The following is a 6,494-nucleotide window of genomic DNA, read 5'->3' on the forward strand; positions in this document are numbered from 1 at the left end:
AAGGATTCTTTCACGATGCGTGACGTTCGTCAGCAAAATCAAAAGCGAGTACATTTTCTTGAAATGAGATCATTGTGGGTCGAGCTGGTCGGGTTGGATGGTAGTTTGTTTGTGGCTTTGTGGTTAGCACGTTTGCCTCGCACTGCCCGGGTCGGGGGTTCTATTCCCGCCTCAGCTTCGGGGGTTTCCTCCTGGTACTCCGGTTTCCTCCCCCGGTCCAAAGACATGCGTTTTAGGCTGATTGGTGATTGGTCCGTAGTGTGTGTGTGAGATGGGTTGGCACCCCATGCTCAAGGTGCTGAGGCTTGAGCCCTGACCTCCTGATCAGTAACCCAGGGTCGTAACCATTGAATCAGTACTGCTCACGTATATGTGTGTGTATCAGTCGTGCAGTAGATCAGAGCCTAGCCTTAGACTTATTAGTGGTTGCCATAGCGACACCATGTTGACTATCTGACTTTCAGAATCATTTGCACCTCTTCTTGGCAAATGTGCAGAACTCTGTGTGTGTGTGTGTGTGTGTGTGTGTGTGTGTGTGTGGATGTGGGTGTGTGTGTGTGTGTGTGGGTTGCTCCTTTTTCTTAAAGCTTGTAAATTGAAGGTATGCTAGAAGCGCTCCTAGGCATGTGGACTGTGTGTGTGTTTCTGTGTGTGTGTGTGTGTGTGTGGTATAAGTTATATAAATTTCTATTCACTGAAACTGGTGGACACAGAGGCCATCCTTTAGTGAGACTGACACACACACAGAGGCCACGCCTCCTTCACTGAGACCGGCACACACGCAGAGGCCACGCCTCCTTCACCGAGACCTACACACACAGAGGCCACGCCTCCTTCACTGAGACCGGCACACACGCAGAGGCCACGCCTCCTTCACCGAGACCGACACACACTGAGGTCACGCCTCCTTCACTGAGATGACACACACACACACACACACAGAGGTCACGCCTCCTTCACCGAGACCGACACACACTGAGGTCACGCCTCCTTCACTGAGATGACACACACACACACACACACACAGAGGTCACGCCTCCTTCACCGAGACCGACACACACTGAGGTCACGCCTCCTTCACTGAGACGACGCACACACACACACAGAGGTCACGCCTCCTTCACCGAGACCGACACACACTGAGGCCAAAAAAAAACCACTTTAATTTTCTCATCATTAGCAGCATCAGCAGCATCACCTCTTTTTCTCAGCGTCACAAGCGACTCGCTCGAGGATCCGTTCATGTTAAACTCCTCCTCTCAGAGAGCCTACTCTGCCCTGATTGGTCAGACGTCCCAGTCTGTTGTGATTGGTCTACCGCTTACAGCGCGTGTCGGAAAGGAAACGCCCACTACCACATCTACAGTTCAGCTCGGTAATAATGTTTTACCTTGTCCACCCGAACCACCGTCACGAGAACGACGAGAACAGGACGTTTCTCAGCGGTACGTTTAAATGTAGTTTGGCAATAACGTGAGTTAGCCGGTTAGCAGAGGCTAACAGCTAACAGGCTAACAGCCGCGCACTGGCTGTACACGTACCGTATAAAACACACTCTGGGAGACCATGCAAAGTGGTTTTGCTTCTAGACGTGAACCTAACTCTGTCAGGACGCAACCTCAGCTGTAGTGTTTGAGGGCGGGTCAAAGTACACGCTGTTCGCGAGCAGCCAATGAGGGCAGACTTTTTACATTCACAAATATAACATATACAACTCACGACTAACGAACGAGCTCACGCTGGTGAAAAACCATGAGATTTTCGGCTTCTTTCATTTTACCGTTACATCATATCGCCATTGCTTTTATGTGTTTATTTCAGTTTGGCTGCCGGTCGTGCCGTTTTTTTTTAATTGTTCCACTATAAAGCACTTTCATTTCCATTACAATAAAAGATAATTAAATATTATTATTGTTGTTGTTGATGTTGTTGTTGACGTTATTACTACTGAGCGTCTGAGCTCTTTATGCTTCATGTTAGCCTGACATAAAGGATTTAATGACCCTCAGGCAATACACACCAAGCCATACACTGCACTGCCTGTGTACATCATGACACACACACACACACACCCTGGTGGACTGTTAAATCAGCATGCCTGTGGTTTGCTAATCGCCTGATACCAAAGTGCTGAAGGCATGCATGCAGTGATCACTCAGTGTGGGAGGACACACACACACACACACACACGCACACACACACACACACCTCATCCAGTGTGGGAGGACACAGTTGCATCACTCAAACACACAAATGCATGTGCTGGGATCATAAAGCGTGGGAGCGTACAGAGTCTCTCTCTCTCTCTCTCTCTCTCTCTCTCTCTCTCAGACACACACACACACACACACACACACACACACACACACAAGCACAGACACATATACTTCATAAAGTAAGTGGCCCTATAAACAGACTACTACTGATTTTACATGATGCAATATATAATTTCATTTTGTGTTTCAGCGAAGGAGGCGTGGCCTTGGCGTGTGTCGGTCTCAATGAAGGAGGCGTGGCCTTGGCGTGTGTCGGTCTCAATGAAGGAGGGGTGGCCTATAGATGTGTCGGTCTCAATGAAGGAGGCGTGGCCTCTGCGACTGTCGGTTTCAGCGAGGGAGGCGTGGCCTCTGTGTGTGTGTGTCAGTCTCAGTGAAGGAGGCGTGGCCTCTGTGTGTTGGTCGGTCTCAGTGAAGGATGCGTGGCCTGTGTGTGGGTGTCGGTCTCAGTGAAGGAGGCGTGGCCTCTGTGTCCATCAGTTTCAGTGAATAGAAATGGTATATTTTTTATATTTTATACGTCTCCAATCTGTCACTTTGACTATTCACACCGCCGGCTAGTATGGAGAGCTCCTCCCTCTCGCTAAAAAATCTTTTTTTCATGGCGCCCGGTTAAGATTAGAGATGTGCAACAAGGAACTAAGGCCAGATATGAAGCTTGTGGGTCAAACAAAGTCCCTGCTCATTAACATGAATGTTTATAACGTGTGATTCCTGCTCACTCAATAATCCTCCCTTCCCTCTCCCAGTATCAGGCCTCGTGTATCAATCTTATAGTAAAGCTTTAATTAATGATAATAATATAAAACGACGTTTGCGGTTTTTACAGAAAGTTTCCGAAACATTCTCCCGAAATGACTGGATTCTCATACGCACATGTGAACGATTTACAAATAAATCAGTTCAGACCCAGCTTGATAAATGTCTGCATCCAGTGTCTGCACTTATAAAACAAGATCTTGGCAACCATGAAGTTTTTTTTTAAACCAGCCCAATCTGGCAACCCTGTCATTAACTGTCCTGTCCACTTCCCCACTGGGGAAGCATCATTCCTGCCCCAGTGGACATGTATTAGCGTTTGTTACAGTTCCCATGTTTGACCACTAGGGGCATCAATAACTCTATGAACGCTAAATGGGGCAGTGAAAGCAGTGCAGTGAGTTACGGGCGAACGACGAGTAAATAGTCTGTTAATTTGAATGTTTTGTGTGTGTGTGTGTGTGTGTGTGTGTGTGTGTGTGTGTTTGAGGTTTTAATTTGAGTAGTATTTGACAGTCCCTCCAGGATTTCACAAAATCAAGCACACGAACGCCACACTATTCAGAGGAGCTTGAAATTTTTCAAAACGGCCGCAGATTTTCCGAAGGCTTCGGTCCGTGACGCGTCACGTGACATCATTACAACGTGACCCGTGTTCAGCCGAAGCCCTCTTCGATTCACGCGTGTCGAACACGAGTACAGCTAAAAGGTCTCGTTTACTTTTTTTTTTAAAAAAAGGAAAAAATGCCGCACGTCACATATCGAATTTTGAAGAAAGCCGCAGCGACATCGAGCATTTTGGGCCGCGACAATAAAAAAACGAACTCCGCGTAATCCCGTACGGACTGATTTGAGTATGTGAGTGTTTTCCGAGAAATTCGTCTTCCGCTTTCGGGCATATTACGAACGTTAAGTGATAATAATTTACAAAAGGAGTCCGGTAACGTTAGCCCTAGCTAGCGTTATTAATTGTATTAATGTAACAGCTACGCAGTTTAATATGATAAAACAAAGGATTTTAATCAGGATACACGATACTGCACGAATACATTAACAAAGCTTCAGTTTCATTGGCTTCCGTACAACTCCTGAAACTAACCCCACCCCTCGCCTTATCCTTGACCACTCATACGATTTTCACCAACTAAACCAGAATGATAACTTCTCCCCTGTCTCTAAGACGAGCTCGTACGTACAGTCATTACCATCCTGATCCCCTCACACGTCAATTAAAGCCCTGAGCGGCTGTTGTTCAAACGTAGCACGCGGAATATCTGACAAACAAAACATGATTAGCGATTAACGTGTGATAAATTGAGCGTGGAGGGAGGCAGCGCCGTGGCATGTTTTATGTATTCGCTGTTAATTCGAGCAAAAACAACATTAATTCGGCGTAACGAGAACGTCACGGCCGCTCTGTCTCAGGTCCCTTCTGTTTAACGTCGCCGTCTCGTGCGCGTCCCTGCAGAGACCGTAGGACGTGCGCTTGACTGATTCGATCGTCCGAGTAAGTAAGGGGAAAAAAGTCTAGCGCGCACGCTGTTACGTTTTTAAATGCTTATTCGGGACGTGTAACGTACGGTGCTGAATATTTGGTGTGTTTGATCGAGTTGTTACAGAAATCTGACACGGACGTACTCGCGTTCATGTTGGGTTTGGCGCGGACGGCGAAAGCGGCGCCTCGGAAAAAAAATCGGACACGGACGCCGTCGTGTTTCAAGAGGGCGGTGCGTTCAGACATGCAAATGAAGGCGGAAATGACATCACGGAGACTTTAATCAACCTTTCCAGAGGACAAGCAGATGCTGTGGGTAATTACCAGAGACAGTTAAACACACTGCGCTGTCCACACAGTCACAGAGTCACTGTAGTTGATATATACGACCAGACTATCGCTTCAATCTCCTAGCTTTGATATCCCGGAGTTCCTGAAGACCAAGTTATCTTTGTGAGCGGCTCAAATCAGGGGATACGTTCATCGGTCTATTCCCGTCAAGCCGCTTTCTGACGACGTCTATTCGTGAGAGCGCTATACGAATAAAATCGAATCGGAGTTCCCGTTCCGATGGACTGTAATGAGCAGAAAGTGTGGCGGATGGTTTTTTTTTTCGAACGCTGAAGGTCAAGAGCACTCGATGCTCCGTGACAAAACCTGCGCTCTTCTCAGGGCAATTACACGTGTGTTACAGTTCAGGAACATAATGGATGAAACGGGATGAAGGTCAAGACCCGGCACGTCAAGGTCAAGAGTGCGATCTGTAACGTGAAGTACGAGAGAGATATATATATATATATATGTATATGTATATACACCCCAGTGCCTCTTCCGAATGATTTTATGTTGTTTACAATGCAGCGGTGGCTTTGGGGGAGAAAAAAATTGATTAGTTTTAGCGTCTCGTCCTCAGAGCTTGGCGTCATTAATGCGGAAACCCGGGAGGCGTCGCTTTTGTCGAGTAAGGAACTTCTCGCTTTTAAGTAGTCAGTAAACGCACCCAGAGGACACGAGCCAAACAACAAGCTTGCACAAAATCTAAAAGGGAAACGTATAAACGCGAGGATGTTAAGATGGTTGGCAGATAATTTAACGTCCCCCGAGGACGAGATTAGACAAACCGAGGTGCAGAGAGGACTTTCTCTGAACACCATCTGTTTCTTCTTCTTCTCTCTCTCTCTCTCAATCTCTCTCTCACTCTCAAAATGAGATTCAGCTCGTCATCTCTCGTCTGATGTGGGTTTTTGTTTTTTTTTTTGGTAAAAAAAGTTGGTAGAAAGATGTTACTAGCTAGGTAACATGATTTGACATTTGTGCAAAAAAAAAAACAAAACAACAACAACATCTTCTTCTTCTTCTTCTTCTTCTTCTTCTTATTATTATTATTAAACATAACACATTAAAAAAAAAAAAAAAAAAACATTTGCAAGTGAACGAACTACAATTCCAGTCAGAATTCCAGTCCGTATAATAATAAACAAGTGATTATTCCGCTTCTTTCTTACCCGACCAGCATTCAGTGCCGTTATGCTACCTAGAAGTCTCATTAAACAAACCAATTAAAATAATTCGATCAAAGTTAAACCTTTAAGTACGAGTACCTCAACGGAAACCGCGATAACTAACCGTCCAAACTGAGAGAAGCAGTGAAGCCCAAACGAAAAACTTTGTAAATATAGTTGGTTTTAAGCTTTATTGGTCACTTTTAAATCTTTTGCTGTGCGATTTATGTTGTGAAAAGTCCAGTACTGCAGGTTAATTAACGATCCACTCGGGACGGAACAGCGGTTCGCGTTCAAAACGGAACATTTGCTAATGCTATAGCTTTTTTCATCATGCTGTATACTCAAATATATACTCAAATCATACTGCATACTCAAATATATACTCAAATCATGCTGTATACTCAAATTCAATACAGTTTTATTCGTAGAGCGTGTTTAACAGTGGACGTCGTCTCAAAG

Source organism: Ictalurus furcatus, chromosome 9, assembly GCF_023375685.1.
Source record: "Ictalurus furcatus strain D&B chromosome 9, Billie_1.0, whole genome shotgun sequence".
Classification (NCBI taxonomy): Eukaryota; Metazoa; Chordata; class Actinopteri; order Siluriformes; family Ictaluridae; genus Ictalurus; species Ictalurus furcatus.